Source organism: Glossina fuscipes, unplaced genomic scaffold (genome assembly GCF_014805625.2).
Source record: "Glossina fuscipes isolate IAEA_lab_2018 unplaced genomic scaffold, Yale_Gfus_2 61514, whole genome shotgun sequence".
In the NCBI taxonomy this organism is placed as follows: Eukaryota; Metazoa; Arthropoda; class Insecta; order Diptera; family Glossinidae; genus Glossina; species Glossina fuscipes.
In genome coordinates, this window is record NW_024003726.1 from 1,020,259 (window position 1) to 1,040,300 (window position 20,042).

At 32.5% G+C, this 20,042-nt stretch overlaps 1 protein-coding gene across 1 annotated transcript in view; it reads left to right on the forward strand.

The window, feature by feature from the left end:
- The first annotated feature begins 2,952 nt into the window (after positions 1-2,952).
- The window catches only part of LOC119643665, a 79,104-nt gene continuing 62,014 nt past the window's right edge, over positions 2,953-20,042 (forward strand). The window contains exon 1 of the mRNA XM_038043063.1: positions 2,953-3,520. The gene's annotated coding sequence lies outside the window, so the exon portion shown is untranslated. The remainder of the gene's footprint in view (positions 3,521-20,042) is intronic.

Here is a 20,042-nt window from a genome sequence, read left to right on the forward strand (position 1 = left end):
CACCACATTCCATCACATTAACAATTTTCTCCCTAAAACGGTAAGGGAGTAGCGTGATCGCATATCGTTATATGCATGCACTTTGAAATGTGACAGAACTATGGAAATTCAACATAATTCTTTTGCTAAAAGAAAAATTAAAATTATTACACACTTCAACTGGCTGAGTATTGCATTACGAAATGCAATACGATTCCTGGCGCCCAAATTAAAACTCTTATTATTTGTTTACGTTAGCACAATTTATTGTAATAATATGTGTATAAATAGCCAGGTAAGAATTAAATGAAGTTAATTGTTGCATAGCAATTCAAAATATAAGCGTTTCATTCGCTGTTGACCAAAGGGCATTTCATCCGCCTGAATTTATAGGGACTGGGTCTAGACGATCTCGATTGCCACTTAATGAAGCGGATTGACTTACACTATTAAAACTCAGTCACGCTTGGGAAAGATTCATAGGGAATATTTCCATAAATAAAATATCTGCACCAACACTATAAAAGTATTACAGTATCAATGAGCACACTCTTATTTCACATACATATTGATCTATTTTTATACTCAAACTCACGCTGTTTTCTATGTAAATATATATTGAATTTTTAATACATATAAGCCTTCATATTCTTATACCTAAAAATACACTTGTTTTTATATTCGCATGGACTTATTAAGAGTTACATTTATTGAATGGCTTTGCGGCTTAACAGGTACCTCTTGTCTCATATTCTGGTAAACAATGCATTGAAAGGTTCCTTATTAGTTTAAAACATAAATGCTTATTTTCTTATACCTGCAAACGTACTTAAACATATACTTGTTCTATATACATTTGAATAAAATTAGACCTCGCTAAATATGGAACGTTCATAGCCGTTGACAACTACTACAGAAGCCTCATAAAGGGTTTCGCTAAGGGTGTCCTAAAAGGATTACATTATCTACTAAAACGGGGCAGCTGGACTGACAAACGCCAACAAGACTTCGAAAATTCAAAAAAGGAACTAAAACAGGTACAAGAGAGTTACAATAAAATCGATAACAGTACAAAGAATATAAGGGTTGAATAAAAAATTTAATTTTAAGGTATAATTCATATATTAACTGTCATATGAGTTATTGTAGTTTAAGAAAAGTGTTAAACTGCTGATAATTACGGAATTTGTAGCTGAGTATTGAATAAATAAATAAATAAATAAAATGCCGACAATTTAAAACTAGAGGTTTTAAATTTACAAACGAGCTGATAAGAGACATTTTTAAATTACTCAAGATTGAATAATTGTTCTCAATTCCTTTTCATCAGGAAACATTAGCAACTACAGAAAGAAAACACAGAATATTTAATGAATGTCTCTTAACATTTGTCGAAAATAACGAATTGAATAAAAGCATTTCATACTTCACATTTGCCTGTAACACAACACCACACATAACAAAAAACGCATCTTTTGACCTACTTTTCGGAAAATTACCTTATATGCCTAGCGATGACATATTACACACAAATCAATATACAATTTATTATGGAAGACTATGCAAATGAACTGAAAGTAAAATTAAAAACCTCTCCACAAAAGGTAAGAAAATTTTTACAAAAATCCAAACAACTAAGAATACAAACTTAAGGGACGCAATAAACAAATATATATCAAAGTAGGAGGTCTAATGTTAATTTAAAAATAAAGTGGACATAAGTTACAGAGATCCCATAAAGAATTAGATATAAATCATCCTAACGTAAGTACAAATATAGCGTGACTATGTGTACAAACATTTAACAAAATTATAGTGTAGCTAGACAACTTATTGATAAAATTAATATTTACATATATAATAAAAAAAAATTTAAAAACAACATATTTAAATGCTTGTTTAATAGCTTCTTACATTAAATTGTTTCTTCTTAGTATATATAAGCAATTTTCTTTTTTAAAACGGTAATGCTGTAATGTACCTAACATACAGTATACATTCCGTTGTACGATTTATAAACAAATTAAAAAATTTAGAAAAGTTAAATAAACAAAAATTGCATAGTACGTTTTCATTTGTCAAACATCTGACATACACAATGAATGGTACAGTTGAATTAATGTGGCTTTACTAATGACCCAATTTCGTGTAAGCATTGTTAGTATTTATTTTTGAGTAGAGTGGAATAGCAGTTTGGTGCCGCAATGGCAGCCTTACCTTACAGACGGCGAGCAAATGTAGTGTTTGAATCGTAATTACAAAGAAAGTTAATACAGAAGTTCTGCTATGTAGAAAACTCCAAACGGCATTTTTCTTTACAACTTCTTGATTACCGATCACACGTCATTACAATATCGTTAAGCATTTTCCGTGGCCGGCCAGAGGTAAACGTAATTGAACCGTTATGCGAAGTTTTGGACCACGAAGTGAAAACTGGATGTTCATGTCCAACATCATTGAATTGGTTGGCGGATATTTTGGTGTAAGAAAGGGGTTACGTTCTGTTGGAAACTATTCAGACACTCTAAGTATATATTCTGCGGAGAATTGCAGCTGTTCTACAAGCAAATGATGGCCCTACCTCATTAATAAATAAATTTTGCATATATGTCGTGTGTATATATATGTGTATAAATGTATATATATGCGTCGTATATTGATGTCATTTTCTCCATTCGCTGCGTGTTTTCTACTTAAAGGCTCAAAAAAGTTGACGGTTTATCAGCTTATGTTTATTTAAACTTAGAAGCAAAAATACAAAATTCTAATTTTTAGCAAACTAAATGTTAACGTTTCATCAACTGGGAACTCTCAGTTAAGTAAAATGAATAAATGAAAGCAAGAAATTTGCAAAACGATAAGTGAGATATAGTTCAAAAATTAGATACAAAACGTAATCGGAAGAAAAAGGAAACCAACACCCTAAAAAATAACCAATACAACATAAAAAAAATTAAATTGTAAATATAGACAAAAACAACTAAGTTGAAACATAAAAAAATTTAAAGTAGAGAATACACTGGTAAATAGAAAATATAATTAAACATCCTAACTAAACAAGTTAACATTCTAATAAAAAGGCTAACTAAGTACATAAAACCCAAATGTTATATAAATAATAAAATTATAAAAAGTGAACATTAAAAAAAAATTTAAAAAAAAAAATGTTTACATAACTTTACATTTGAAATGCGAATAAAAGTGAACATCTTAATAAATACAGATTTTAGTTGACAATACAAAATTTTCAATAAGTGAAAAATTATAATAAAAATTAATTAAAAATTTTATGTGAACGTTCCAAAGCATTCCAAATGAAAAAAGAAAACTAAATAAAATCTAGATGAGTGAACACATAACACTAAAAACTTTATAAAATCATCAACAAATACCATGTCAGCAAACGTCTGATCCTCAAACTTTGAAATCTTCAACACACATTAAATCACCAACATCGAATCAACGTCAATGTCAGATACTCAATGAAAGCAAATCCAGCCGTGGAGATCATCAATTTGATATTAGGATATATACAAAAAGTGTACTAATGTTCTACTCATATTCTAAGCTTATTCTAAATACAATTATGGGAAATTTTCAAGGCATCAATTGCATATATCCTTGCTATACGTAAACATTGCTCAGTAACTGTGCTTGTTTGCATGAAATATAATTAACGTAATTAATTAATAATTAATAACTATTTTCTTATTGTCGAAACACTAATGCTACTGGCAAGCATAATAAAAAAAAGAATAAAAGTTATAACTTGCAGCAAATTGATCCCATTAAATAGGTCCGTCACGCCAATCTATCTCCATAACCAAACAAACATTCGAGTAAATCCACACAAACCTTAGTATGACATTAAGTGGTGCGAAAGGAACATTTATAAAAGAGATTTATGCAGCTTAAAACAAATCTGAAACCAGACGGTTGAATCTTCTTATGCACCCATTATAGAAATCTGTAATAATATCTTAATTCACGAAACAAACCATAATTTTATAAAAGCCTGGCAGAAATTTAGCAGAAATATATTTGACTAAAATAACAGCCGTCATTGCATTCTGCATACAGACAATAAACTATGTATTACAATAAAATGCCCGACTTAACTTTCCCTCAACCAAACAATAGAACTGTATTACGTAGGCACAAACACCCTAACGCAATTAGTCTTTACTACCCAAAATAAAATAATATTAGCAAAAACCATCATGAAACACACGTTCAAACCATATCAGTTTAACCTAAATACAAACGGGAACAATTGGAATCAAAAGAAACGAAATTACATAATTTTAGAGAGCAGAAACTCCCTCGTCGCGCCAACCTGTCAAACTAATAATTTCGGGCAGAAAGTTTCCCAATATAATAAAAATCCAGACGTAAATAGCTATCCTATCAACGTATCCAGTCCCGAGAACCTTACTTGAGAAGACTTGTGAGCATTCAAACACATAGCATTACTCACAAAGAATTTAAAAAAATGGTAATCCTACAAAGTGTAAACATCTCAAATAAACCTAAATGAAAAATGTCTTTATCCTCACGATGATCGTGGCCTAAGTAAGGCATATAATTACGACAATAAAGAATGTAACAATTAAATGAATAAAATTGATAAAAATGAAGATTTTCGGTGGTGCGTCTCTGTAACGCAACTTGAGTATAAGCAAAAGTGAACATATAAATAATTTATCCCTCGTTGGCAGACCCCAAAAGCCGACAGTGGTGCTTCTGCGTTATTTATAAACCCAGAATTTGTAGGCCTCAATGAATGTCAAACTTGCCACCAAGGAATAATTAACGCAAAATTTAATTCATGCCAACGTCGACAAAGCCAACAATTAATATAGCGTCCTGGAAGCAACTTAGCGTGTAACCAAAGGGAAAACCATTGCATCGGACAACACATCAAAGCCATACCATATAACAGGCAAGATTTCATAAAAATAATTCAAGTGGGTGCACCAACACTCTTGTAGTACAAATAACATTACTAGCTTTAATGCTGCACCTTTGATAGCTAAACAAGAAGTGAAGTTCTTTATTTATACTTACTTACTATCGTTTTGGCAATTGTTAACCTACATACGTACAACTTATGAAGGGTGTGCAATAGAACCTCAAAAATATATAGCACTATTCCACAACTCCCATATCCAGTTTAATAATATAAAAAAAACATGGTGTCAATTTTTAAGATTCATACCTAAAATTAGATAATTTTTAGTATTTAATATACAACTCATTGTTTTGCAGCATTCTTATCTAATAATACAAAATTCCATTTACTTTTATAGATAAAGCTACTATCTTTTAAAAGTTATTCTTTATCATTTAAAGATGGCAAACGTCTTAATTTATGAAATTCATTTTGCTTTTCTATCGTGGAAACACGTTCACGCTCACCACCCACATCAGATGCTGATGCCCAAGATTCTTAGATGTCTTGAGCAATTGGATCTCTTCATATTGCAGAATTTCCTTTTTCCGTAGCGCGAATCATTTGATTTACATGTCTTTTAACTATTTTATTGTTACGTGTTAATATACAATGATATGATCGCTGGCCAATATATTTTGAGACTTTTGCTTCTTGTCATGAACTTTTATTAGGATTTGAATAATCTCTAACAAAAATTATTTTACCTGAATCGAACGTAATGTTACGTGATCCTTTATAGATTTCCTTTTTGTAATTTGAGCTTCCAAAATCTTGTTTTTAACTAAGGTTGGATAAAGCATGCTGACATGAGTTGCAATTTCTCTAGCTAACAACAACTTTACGGGAGTTTTTCCTGGAAGACAACTAAATTTGTCGCCCTATAATTGAGAAGAAAAGTATTTATAATCTCATCAGGATTTTTACTTTCCTGAAGATTTGCTAAAGTAGTCGTTTTAAAAGTTTTGCTATGCCTTTCAATTTGCCCATTGGTTGCTTAGTGACCTGGCGCTGCTAAAACACATTTTATATTATTTTTTAAAATATTTGAAAATCCGCAGCAATAAACCGTCTGCTATTATCACTCATTAATCTGTCGACAAGAGCAAATCTTCTGAAAATATCGCGTAATTTACTGACATTACAAATAGTAGGTATGGTTTTTACGTTAAAAACTTCAACCCACTTCGAAAACGAATCAATAATAATAAGAAAATATAAATATATAAAATATAAATATGGAGCTTAGATCGCGGTAAACACATGGAGTTAATGGGCTCTTTTCCGGACTAACTTGAACAATTTTACATACAACACAATCAGAAACCAATTTTCAATATCACGGTTCATTTTAGGATCTCACATCTGGAACCAGCCATTGCTTTAGTTTGAACTATTCTAAAATGGTAAGAATGAAACTCTGTTAAAACTTTAGTATGTAGCTTAATTGGATTTACAACTCTAAAACCACATAAAATACAACCATATTCTATTAAAAGTTCGTTTTTACGATATTTAAAAGAAACAAATCTCACCTTCTACAACGTCAATTCTCTTACTTTGTATACCTTCCCTTAGTTTTTATAATATTGGGTCACGACTGGTTTCTCTGGAAATATCTTTGACGTGCTGATGCCATTACTGGCAAACCCCCATTTTTCGCGATCAGAGTCTAATCTAAAATGAATTCTCATAAAATATTGCCTCAATTTTGTTACACTGAATACAATTGTTAATCGTTTTCTATAGTGTCATAATTTGTTTCTGTCTGAGTAAGCGTCTTCAAACCAAAACTTTTGGCTTTTCGAACGGTCGGCATACTCATGAGCTAAAATTCCGACTATTGCTGTATTAGACGCAACAATGGATAACACAACTGACAAACTATGGTTAAAATGAGCCAAAAATTTAACGGATGTAATTTCACCCTTTAGAAGCTTAAAATTACTTTGATATCTTTTAGACCATTTAAATTTTACATTCTTTTTGAGAAGCTCATAAAGAGGAGTTATTATTTTTGAAAAGTTCGGAATAAACTTTGAATAATAGTTAATCATAACTACAAAAGCTTTAACTTCAGAAATCTTTTTTGAAATTTGTGCTCTTAAAACCGAAGCAATTCTGAATAAGACACTTTGCCTCTAAAAACACACATTTACTGCTCTTCAGTCGTAAACCCACTGAATCATTCATCATTCATCATACAACTTGTGATGATATCATCTAAATAATTAGAAACGTTTGGAATATCTGGCGACATTTTCAATTGTTTTTTAAAAAATAGCAATTGCAGGATTAACTCCAAAAGGCAGACGGGCCATGCTGAAAATACCTACATGTGTCCACGCACCTTACTTTGATGAATCTTCCTCCAATACTACTGATTAATCATCCATCACTACTGATTCATACAAAAAAACTGATTATATACATTCGAAATGTATACAATTCGCCTTGCAGTAATGCGAACAATTTATCTATTAATGGCAGAGAATATTTAACTTCTTCCAAATATTTAATACGAGTGGAGATGCAATCTCCACAAATACGGATTTGTTCAAGGGGCTTAATAATAGGATCCAAGGACGTACCTCATTCTGCATTGTTAACGAGTACCAAAATCTCTTTTTCGACTAACTCCTGTAATTGCATTTCAATGTTAGAATGCAATGCTAACGGCATTGGTTTACAAAAAATAAGTTTTACGTTCTCTAATCGATTAAGCCTCGCTCTTTGTGAATAGACCTATATCATACCTAAATACATTAGAAAACAACTTTAGTAAGTTTTGTACACACGTTTAGACTTTCGCTTGAATTAATATTGGCAATAATCTGATTACCTGGATTAATATTTGATAAAACGATTCCGAATAAATCTATGAAATCACGTCCTAAAAGTGGCGGAATACACATATTTGTAACCATGAAGAGTGAATTTTTACTCTGGTTTTGAAACTTTACCGTTCCGCTACACCTTCAATACAATGCTGTATGCGCAAAATTCCTCTCCACAAGGCTTCAAAACGTTTTCTTAAAAAAATATCGAACATTTCCTTTGATATTAATGAACATGCGTTATCGGTGTCCACTAGAAAATTCATTTCTTTTGATTTATCTCAATCCTTAACGTGAATGATGCAGAAAAATTTTTGGAAAAAAAAAATTAGAACTGTGATTGAAATTTTCTAACACTTGCTAACAACACTTATCTGAATAACTTATTTGTGATATTTGAATCTTGTTTATTGCGTTGTGGTGGCAAACGTTAGCACACACTGTTTTTATGTTTACAGAGCTTGTGTAGTTTCTGCATCCGCACTGTGCATATTTCCTCTTTATCTTATTATAGTTTTCGTTATGCCATTTGTAGTTTTTGTTGCCAATCGCTCTCTCTTCTTTGTTGTTAAAATCATTCTTGCTAAACTTTTCTTTGAGCAATTAATCTGATTTTGTGGCCTTCCGTTTGCATATATCTTTGCTTCCACTGCCAATGCTTTTTTGTAGGCGTCTGCTAATGCCAGATTCTCTTTTTCTTCACACAATCTTTCGAAAATTCTACCGTCCAAAGACCTAAGAAATTTACTTAAAACAAGTGATTGTAGGTGAGCACCAAAATGACAATCCATTGCTAATTCTTTTTACCCTTGCAAGCAGACAACGACCCTCCCTCCTTTTTGTGCACTTCAAAACAATTTTGTCGTTCCTGCAAAATTGCCAGTGGAGGAGAATGCTGTTGGGTTAACATATCGCACAGCTCTTTGTAAGACTTTGTAACCGTGGAACCCGGGTAACGTAACTCCCTTAAGAGCCGGTATGCTTGAAGAACGGCGGTCTTCAACAAGGTTAATATCTCCTCTTGCCGTTGACGTGGTAAAAAGGTTTCATTATGGTACACCGCTATGTTGATTACTTTCTGTGGCATTTTGTGTTTTAATTTATATAAACAGAATCAGTTGATGATATTTGTAAAATTTCATTTACGGAAAATAAATTTATTATATTAATATACTTTATCATCAAAATTCATGCAAAATTGTATGTACACTATTGCACTAACTGTGCTCTTCTCTCTTTTCACACCACAACAAAACTGTAATTCTTTTTGTATGGAAAAGAAATTCGTGTAAAACCCACTTTTATATATATTGTGAGAAGCCAAAGTCGTCCATCGTTTTGGCCTAAGTTAGGTTAAGGATTAGAACAAAGTAAAGGACTAGACGGACGAAAGGAGATTGGGATGCGGTAAGGTTCCCAAAAGGCTTGACGGGAGTCGTAAAAGACCTGGCTTCAAATAGTCCGTGTCAAGGGGCAGACTGGTCCGGTCGAATAGGGTAACCAGAGCAAAGAGGAATCAGACCAAAGAGTAAGGCAAGTTTTGTCTAGGCAAAACTTAGTTAGTTAAGTTTAGACTATGAGGAGGTGAAGATCGAGTCTTAGTATCGAACGGATGGCTGGAGCAAGGAAAAACAGTATAAAAAATCGATACAATGTTTTGTTAATTTTCGCTAAACTTGAAATTTAAAATTAAGAACTTGAGAACAATTAAATAAATGTAAACATTTAACAAAATTATAAAATTCTTGTGAATGAAAGACTGGTACCGCTGAGCATACCTCAGCACCAGAGAATGTACGTGTGCGCGCTTATTAACTAATAAGTACTCGTCACTATTTATAATGTTGTACGTTTGACAGCTAAGCAAGAAGTGAAGTTAGTTATGTATACTTTTAGCTTACTTACTATTATTTGGACAATTCTTAACTTAAGCTTGTATACCACGTATGGAGGATGTGCAACGAGACGAACTTTTGTGAAAGGTCGTTTTGACTTCCTTGGTGAAGACATTGACTCTGGAAGTAAGAACTATATAATATTCCTCGATTTTGTTTGCAAAGTAAAAGGGAATTACGGTTTCCATCAAAGGGAGCATTATGCAATCAGCAAAGTGCTTATTCAAAACCGGTTTAAACAATACATGCGTTTCAAGCATAAAAGTGCAATTTAAATAATCATATATCAGAATTCCAAGACTTTAGTCTTAGAATTTATTCTCCGGCCAAATTAATAATAATAACAGTAATAATAATAACAAGTAAGAAAGTTACATTCGACGGGGGCAGAATCTCGCATACTGCATTGCTATATTTTTCACATTCTACTCTCCAAGTTCTTTCATTTGATACCCATAACGCTGGTATTATTAGGAAAAAGTTAATCACGGCGTCTATCATATTCATTTTAGAATTAACCCATTTTTAGGCAGATATATCCTCATTTGAGGAATGTATCAAATAGTTTTAAACATTCTGCATTCTTTGCGTTATGGTAAATGAGCAAAAAATCTCAAATAAGTGAAAAAAATAAAATTTACTCTAGGATGTTACCGTGTTGGCATGGTGATTTCCGTTTTTGCACATCAAAAATAAGGTCACTTAAAATATAGAAGAGCGTACACATCTTACATTTTTACATATACATCACATTTATCTCTATTTTAATTATAAATTAAACTATTATACCATACTATAATTATAAATTAAAGTATTGCACTATCTACTTGGTGCACCTCTACTGAAACCTACTGAAAAACCAAAACTATCTAACTATTTATCTACAAGTGTTTAACATGTTTACTCGAAAGCTAACTTAAACTATAGCAAGAAAAAAAAACCTGGTGCAGAGTTATCAACGTGGAAGGGGATAAACAATTGTCTTACCATCCGCTATCAAACCTTGGAATCAGTAGGCGATAATCGACGTCCCGGGTTTCCCGCTATTTCACTGACAATTCGTTGCCGTTAACACAACGAAATGAAAAATCGAACGCGAAAAAGCTAAAAGCTTTTGACTAAGCTAAACGAGCTTATTGATAACAGACGCCCGCTGCGTAAAATTTATCATTTAAGGCTGCATCTGGCTTTTCTTAGGATGAGTATGGAACAATGCCCCGCTACCGTAAAATAATATAAGCGTTTCCTAAACTGATCTTTCAAAGAAGAAAGTTGATGTTGCTGTAACGTCCGCTTCGTATTGTTATTTGCTTTGTTTTAAATTTGAATTTTTACTGTTGTGAGCAGAATTAGAAAGGCATGAAACACGGGTTGAGAATCCAACACTTCAGTAACTCTATTTAGCCGTGGCAATGTTAACATCTAAATACTCATGCACATTGATGACAATACGGTGTCAACATTAAAGGAAAATTACTAATTGTGGATTTACATGTAATAACAGCTACATATGTCAAATACTTTAAGGGGATAAGGAGTTACGACTCCAACTCGCAATGACTAAGTGTTCACTCTAACATATCGTGTGTCTTGTAGTTGTGCACACAAACCGTATGTTGACTTCAGCTATCAGCAAATAAAATTAATTAAGATGCTTTACATAATGACGTATGATTAATGGTAAAAAAATTATGTAGAAAGCATCATTATCTATCTATTCAGGAAGTTAGATATTATGCATGTCACATCACGATAGATCGGAGTATACAGTAGTTTATAGGATTTAAATTTCATGATGTTGAATGTACTGTGAATTGCCAGTACCTTTTCATAACCCTGATCAACTGGAATGTATATAGAAACTACTTTAACGTGATATTAAATTTAGTCTCATAAAACATTTTCTTTTTTGTTCAATTCATAAAAAACTGATAAAGGCTATCTAAAACGTCGGGATGTCATTTGCTGAAAATCAAAGTTTTGTTTTGTCTTACTTCTATTTAAGATTAATTTGTAAATTAGAGCATAAGTTATTATTTCATATAACTATGCATTGAATATTTATTGCCATTATTTACTTTAACATATATGGGCAACTTTAACCATAATCCAAAAACCAAAAAAAAATTTATATAAGCGACACACACTACATGATCTGAATAGGTCTACATCATAAATACGGACGAAAAGAGCTAAAATCGAATATATAAAAATCATGGCTTCCAGTAATTAAGATATCAGAATGATGCATAACTCTTCAAGTTCCCCAATGAGGTAAAAATTCGTAGCAAGAAAGACGTCACTATAACTTACGTAGTCGACAAGCAAGAAGCGACAAGGAATTACATGGATTCAATCGCTACCGCCCAAGTGGCAGAATCAAAGAAAAACTCAGTGCAAGAATCGACCGCTTAAGAAAACATGCTGGCGATGAATCAAAATCAACCAATCAACCAACTACCATTGGACATTGCATACAAAAGAGGCAATAATAATATCAAAAGTTTCAAATGCTATTGAGACCTGTGTAGAAGCATTACTAGATAACAAAAAAAAAAAAAAAAGAATTGATAAATAGGAAGTTTGCTTCGATGGAAGCAATGCTAATTTAACCGTAGGAGATTGTGTGTTTAGGGTGTAGCGTCCACAGACACAATATACAATTTCGTGGAAAGAGATCTAAAAGATTTCCACTTGCTAGCGACAGGAATTTCAAGAGAATGGTATTGGTTGTTTATATCATAGATGAGTAGACAGCGCTAACATCAAATAAAAAACTACTTAAAACTTAAAATGAATAGGCTTCGTAATCGGAATTGGTGATTTTATAATTAGCACGGAAAAGGTACCACCGACACAGAAGTTACGAAATTTTAGATTGATGAAAAAAGTTGGGACGTTTCCTGGAACTGCGAAATAGTATGTTAGATTTATAAAAAACTTCGCATCCATATCAGCTCCGCTAGTTGAATAATCAAAAAAAAAAAAGCAACTCTGCATAACACAAGAAACTGACGCAGCATTTAGTTTGCTGAAATCACATTTGTCAGCGGCATCAGTGTTCCATTTGTTCCAAATTCTCGAAGCGGTTCTATGTGTAATGTGATGCATCAAATTATGAGATAGATCGTGTTTTATATCAAAAGCATGAGTGTAAAAAAGTAGAAAATCCTATAGCATATTTTTCTATGAAATTGAATTGTTGGTAACGTAATTATAGCGAGACATCAAAGGAGTGTTTAACAGCTGTAAACGTAATAAACAAATTCAAGGCATATAGAGAACGGATGCCTTTTATAGTGGTGGACTGTGTGAATTATTTGACATCAATAAAAAATTTGAATAGAAAGTTAGCAATATGGTCATTACAATTACAAGCGGACCGGAAAGTAACTGAATGTGTAACAACTGATATTTTATCATGCACGATGGAAAAATTAAGCTTATCGCAAGATGTAAAAACACTAGTAGACTGCGAGATAACTGGTTGTTGCGATGAAAAATATTTGAAATCAACTAAAATAATTGTGGAAAATTCGAGCAAATTACTGTTCTTAAGGATAGAAAATGTTTTGGTTTCTCAAACATACTATATATAATAAAAAAAAATGAAAGACATGAAAGAATTTTAATAGAAAATTTGGATACCACAAATTCTAAGGAGGACGTGATAACCGGAAGACAATTACAGTAATTACATATAGACTTCGTTGAAAAGTACGCTACAGCAAGGAACGGCATACATATTTACTTCTTTACGTTTCGGAAATCCATGGAAGAAGCTACGAGTATCAATGTGATTGACTTCTTACACAAAGAAATTTTTAACAAATTTACAGTTTCGAAAACAGTTTGAAAATTCTTTAGCATCCTTTCAAATAACACAAATGAAAACAGAAAGAATCAATCAAGTTGTGTTAAATGCTGCGCGTATATAGTTAGGAAACCATTATCATCGCGATTGGTTTTTTTGACGAGCAAAGTGAATTCAAGATACCAACTCATAATTTTCGGCTCCAAAATTGGAGTACAAGATTTTTAATTGCTTACGGTAACTTTCGACATTAGCTGTGCTCCTTACATTGTTGTTTGAGCTCTCCCACAAACAAACTATGCTCAAAGAAGAACGGATTTCACCAATCGTTTAAGACTCAGCAATAAAAACTGGAGACACGTTGATTCTTCAGATAAATTAACTAGCCATACTGCTCGAGGCATTTCTGCCAGAGAGCTGAAGAAAAAAGAAATTAGCCGCTTTTAGCCACAATGACTGATGCTTCTCCTTGCAGATTCCCCAAAATTCAAGCTAAGAACACCTGCCGACATAATATGGACGATCAGAAAATCTACTCAAATTTACTTATCTCATATTTACGAAAACGTACTGGATAGATATTGCAGTTATATTCGAGCTTTAAGCAATTTATCTTGCGTTTCTCGCTTCTTCCGTTTTACTCACTCACTTACAAATACTAAATCTCGGTAAATTAAAATTGTAACTTTTAAAAAAAGTCTTCTTGCAGCTTGCCAAGAAATTCATTTTACCGAATAGGACACTATTGTTAAAATGTTATCTATCAAAGGGGCATTAGCATACTTGTCTCTAATCTCTTCATCAAGTCAAAAGGCATAATCCGCATATATCGTAGGCTGACTCAATCATATAGTTTGACTAACGAATAACGTTTTCTTCAGCCTCTTCTGTGTGATGAACTTCTTCTTCTACTACACTTCATCATGTTCATACTTGCAATGACTCAAGTTGATTGATTGCTGATCATACATATGGTTAGACATGGTTTTTTAATTCTTTGTAAATCTTATAAAATTAATATTTCGATCATGTAAAATTTTCTTCTTATATAAACAGAAGAGGACCCAACCAATTATGGTCTCGTTACTGCCAGAACGAATTTGCAACGTCCAATTGTTAAAACAGGTGTACATTTTGGAAGACTATTTGATATAAGGAAGACTATTTGATTATGGAGATAGACCTTATGGAGTTATGGTTTTTGTTCGTTTGCTTTGCCTCTAAAGCAATGCACTTTGAAGCTATTAATCACTTTTCAACGTAAATTTTTCTAGCTGCTTTTTCTAAGTTCTATTCTCGTCGCTGTCGTTCAGCATATCATAAAAGTAGATGCCGAAAGAATCTCGGAAGGCATCCGAAATGGATTAGTCTGTAGCAACGTGGATCAGTTCGTCACGTGGCATTTAATAAGCCGAAGTAAAAAAAAATTAACAAACAAACAGATTTTTATTTTAACAGAGTTTGCTATTAAGTTAATTATCGTAAAAGATTGTCTGCATTCAAGACCCTTCTGTTGCAGGACCCTAATACCTTTGAACGTCAGTTCACTTTTTAGAAGAAATGTCATCATCTAAATTTAACATTCCATTCTTTGAATGTAAGATTCTTAAAATGTGAAATTTTTCATTGTATATTTGCAACTAGATGGAAGAAAGACTATTTAAAGGATTTCCCCAAACGTTCTAAGTGGAAAAATTTTTAAAGAAATTTTGCTAACTGTGGTTTAATTGTGGTTTAATTATTAATTGTAATTCATTATGATAATTTACCGCCAAACACTTCGCATTTAGGATGTATAGCAAAAGTATATCAGTGTCGATAAGAGCTTACGCATCGGTGATAAAAGTAATTCAAATTAAAAATTAACTAAGTATGAAGAATTGATGAAAGTAAGCAAACAGGTATAAGGATTTTACGACTTTATGACTGTACTCGACGGCTTCTACTTAACGACACTTCGACTTTATAACTTGACTCGCCGACTTCCTCTTAACGACCGAGTTCTTTTTTTGTGTTTCTCTGCAACTTTACTTCGTTTGTTTAACGGTTCGTTGTCAGGTTTCCACTATCGACTGCTTTTCTAGGCATCTGCACTTTTTATTTCTATAAATACTTTTCTTATGCCAACGGAAATTTATATTAATACTTTAAATCTTCCTCCCCAATCTGCAGTTGTGGACAAACTCTAACTATAAAGCACATTTTCTGCGACTGCCTTAAGTTTTCCTTGGCTAGAAGCATTGCATTTGGAGCGACCAACCCTTTGGACTTCTAAAATCAGGTTCAGAACCGAATGTAAATTCTATATATTAATTTATTAATACTACTAAGCTCATTATCTAATGTACATTTATTTATATTAGAGCCGATAGCCTGTGCTGCTAGTGTTCAATGTCTTTTTTTTTTTAGTCTAAGAAGTTATTTCATTAGTCTAAAATTATAATAATAAAAATAATAATATATTAATACTTCTCTTATTTTGTTAGTGTAGACGTCACCGTCTGATATGTCAAGTCGCTTATCTCAATTAAAGCCACGTTATGCAAAGGCAGCTTATGAACTTACAAACATATGAGTACTGAAAGAGAAAATCAAACAGGAAATAATGCAAATGTACAGACAAATGTAAAATATGTATATGTTGATTGTTAAGCACTTGAATATCATTAAATGCACGTAACACAAATTACAATCCCAAACGCATCGCATATTCAACGTAATCTTTGGAACGACCGTACGCAATCTTCAACACATTATGGCGCTATTTATTTGATACTTTTTTTAATTTCGAAAGGTGTTAAAGAAGTAACGTAATATCATAAAAGACGGTTTATGTTACAATATTTTAATACATGTTATATACTGTTAATACAGTGTATATGAAAAGAATAGATTTGAAACAATAAATAAATTTAAAAATCGCAAGTGCGGTACAGTTTTCAATCAACTCGATAGTCATCAATGTTAGTGCTTTAAGAGTTTACTTTTAGCATTTTTTTCTCTGACTAAATTAATACTAATAATATTAACAACAAAAAAGAAAAAATATAATTTGGTCTTGAGTTTTTGGGCACTGTAGTCTATGAGAGTAATAATAATAATGATAATAAAAATAACAATAATGATATGTCCAGCGAACCCTAAAACGTAGTGTGTTGGCAGCATCATTAGTTGGATTTGTTAGTTACCAACATTAACCAAGTCGAACGGATAAAGAATGACTAAGAAGGTATCATCAACGGAGAGAATACGTTTTCGTGCTGGTATGGCTGTGTCTTGTGAAATAACTTAAGTTACCTATGTTTTTGTTCCTTTCCTATATTAAACACGTGCCTACAGTAATCCAAATTGTTTTATAAGAGAAGTTACAGAAATATTCCCTACAAATCTTTTCTTACGGGTGACTTTGGTAGTGGTATAGAATAAGTTTCTAAGCTGCTCGGCGGAAATATCCGCCAAGACTGCCAACTTCTTTTAGCGCCAATGCGAGATCGGCTAAAAGTTGTCCCTAGCTAGATGATTTAGGCGGATGGAACGCTTTATTTAATTGTTAATTTACAACAATTATCATTATTTCATTTTACTACGGTTAATTATACTTAAATTTTACAAAAATATCTTATCGTTAGCGTAAGCATAAAATTTTAACCGATTAATTTAATGAGGGCGCCTAACGTCGTATTGCATTACGAAACGCAATTCTCAGCTAGTTGAAGTGTGATATAATTTTTTCTTTCGTTTTGTAAATGAATTATGCTGATTTTGCATAATTTTGTCACACTTCAAAGTTGATGCCACCATATGCGATCACACTACAATATATAAAATCAAATTTCGACAACAATCACCAAACTGTCATATGTATAAAGTTAGTATAATAAAATAAAGATCAGAAAATAATATTGATAGGAATTATATTAAGAAAAGATCATAAACGGTAATCACACGATAGAAATAAGCAGCTTCATTAAAATATCATCACGTGATTATTTCTATACACAGCAAACGTACTAATTTGTCTTGATATGTACCCTTTAGAAACGTACTTCTAAAATAAAACAGATGGTAATAGAAATTTACTGGTCCTAATATTATTCCTTCCTAATCATTTATTAATAGTCAACAGTTCGCAAAGTGCGAAGTAAACTTTAAAGCACTTGGGTCAATTGAAGGAGAATTTGAGAAGTCGTGGTGATAATGACGACGGCTGCTGTGGTTTATAGTCGTATAATTCTCACAAAGCAAACGCTTTCAAAGAGATTAAAGATTAAAGATTAAGATCCGTAAGAGAGCGAACATATGCGTACGATGTTAGAATGTATTGGATACATTTTTGCGAGTTTGTATGAGCGCTATGGTAGAAGTATTTGCGTGTGCTTATGCGTGCCCATAGAATAAATGTAAAAACTCATGTTGCGCCAAAACAATTCTATGTTTCAAAGTATACTGAAAAACGCAGGGACTTTTTAGAAACCTCGTTTTTTAATACGTTATATTACGTTTCGTTGAACTATCGAAACGATCAGTCACAAAGCTTATCTACCAAAATGAAGTGAAATATCCATGACTTATTTTTTTGCGTATCAAAAAACCTTTTGTACTTATCTTTTCGTTGAACTCTCAAAGCGACCAGTCATAAATTTTCTACACAAAATAAACAGTTATATAGTTAAATAAAACACTGCTACTCTATTGCAACTGATTGCAACTGATTTGTTTGCCATAAAATTTGCTTCAGCAAAATATTTTTCAAAATAAACAATTCGTTTTATTACAAACGTGCTTATTGATTACATTTATTTTTCAAGGAGTACCAACATTCTTAATAGATACCTGAACATTTATAATTATCAAGAATTTCGGCACGCAGACGTTGTTTCTCATGGAAAGTGCTGTTGAAGCAAATTGTCGCGACATCGCGATAAGAAGAATAGCGACCAGAAAAATGGAAAGTATTGTAAGAGAAACGAAGATAAAGTTTCCGTTAACTCGTCCCTTCTTATAAGAATGGTTGCTTTCAATCATTGAAAAACGCTAAAAGGTAACAAATAACGTCTCCTAATTTACTTTCAACATTTAAAAGCGCGATTGGGTTAGTGTTGTTCAAGTGCATTTCTTTCATCAATTCCAGAGTGAGGGTTTCCACGATAAGGTGATTTTCAAACTTAGCTTATACTACCGCAGGTAATGGCTTGGAAAAGATGTTTTCCGAAAATGAGAAAAATTTACAATTCACCTTTAGAATAAAAGGTTCTTGGTCTATAAGGACCGCGCCGTTGAATTGGTTCAGTAAGAGAGTACAAGAATGCAGTGATTACATAGGCATTACTTGTTAGGGTACAATTAAAGAATATACCACGTATCAAATTCGGAAGACGTTTGGGCTCGCTTATGCCTCCGACATTGTCATTTTTGTATATTGCGATTTTGTTAACACTTTTATTTTTAATGCCGAAAATTTTTTTACTAGACTCTAGTATCTCGGTAAATTTTATTTTATTGACAATGCTTTTAGTTCTCGCTGGTTTTACTATAAGCTGTTTACATGGCTATTTATTAGTTGTTAGGATAGTTCTGATGTAAAGGTAGTTATGTTTAGCAGCTTCTTCGATTTCGCTAAACTCGAAAGATTTTTCTATGTTTGAAGAAGATAAATTTATGGTTTCATAGAGATTGTTGACTATCTACATTTCGTTACTGGATAGGATAAAGAAACTTCTCTCTTCCCCCTTTCTAATGTGATATACACTCTGCTGTGGCAGTTGAAGAATGCTCTACAAGAGTGTTCTCTTTACCTTTGCCAACGGAATCTCGAGTGACTGTTTAAATGTTCGTCAATGATTTAAAAGTATGAAAATGTTTTTGAAAACATTTTAACTGATCGGTGCCCATGATATGCAGCTGCATCCACTACTTCTGCCCATAAAGCATCCGACGCTTTCATATTTAACAAGACACTTTCTACACATTTCTATCAATAATCTATTTGCCCACTCAGCTGAACTTTTGCACTATATGCATCATAGACGAGTCGACTTGTGTTCAGTGTAGTGCGTGTTTTCTATTCGTCTGCGTTTTTTCAATTGTTTCGGTGTTTTCGGTGTTTTTGTGTATTTAACTTCTGTCTTTTCAGTGTTATTGCTAAAACTGGTTAACGCGTACATCACATATGTGCTTTTGTTTCGTCTATATATAATAAAAAATAGAAAACAAAAAAACAAAATAAAAAAAAATAAAAAAAATTGGAAACATTTGACACTTTTCTTTAGTAGTTCCCAACCTTCTTGCACAGTTCCCAAACCTTTTCAAGTGAGTGGTTATTTCAAAAATAATAATAAATAGACAACAATAAGGCATAATGGCCCCGGGGCCGCCAGACAAAAACCCGAATAGATTTTATCTATTAAGTGATACATCCCCCCAAAGAAAAAAAAGTAAAAAATCAGATTTTCCGGTGTTGCCGATCAGCGATATAATCCCTATTGATAAAAAATATATTGTTATTTCTTCAACCGATGTTCGAATAACAATTTCCCAAATTAGCCCTTTTGCTATAAAAAAAGCTC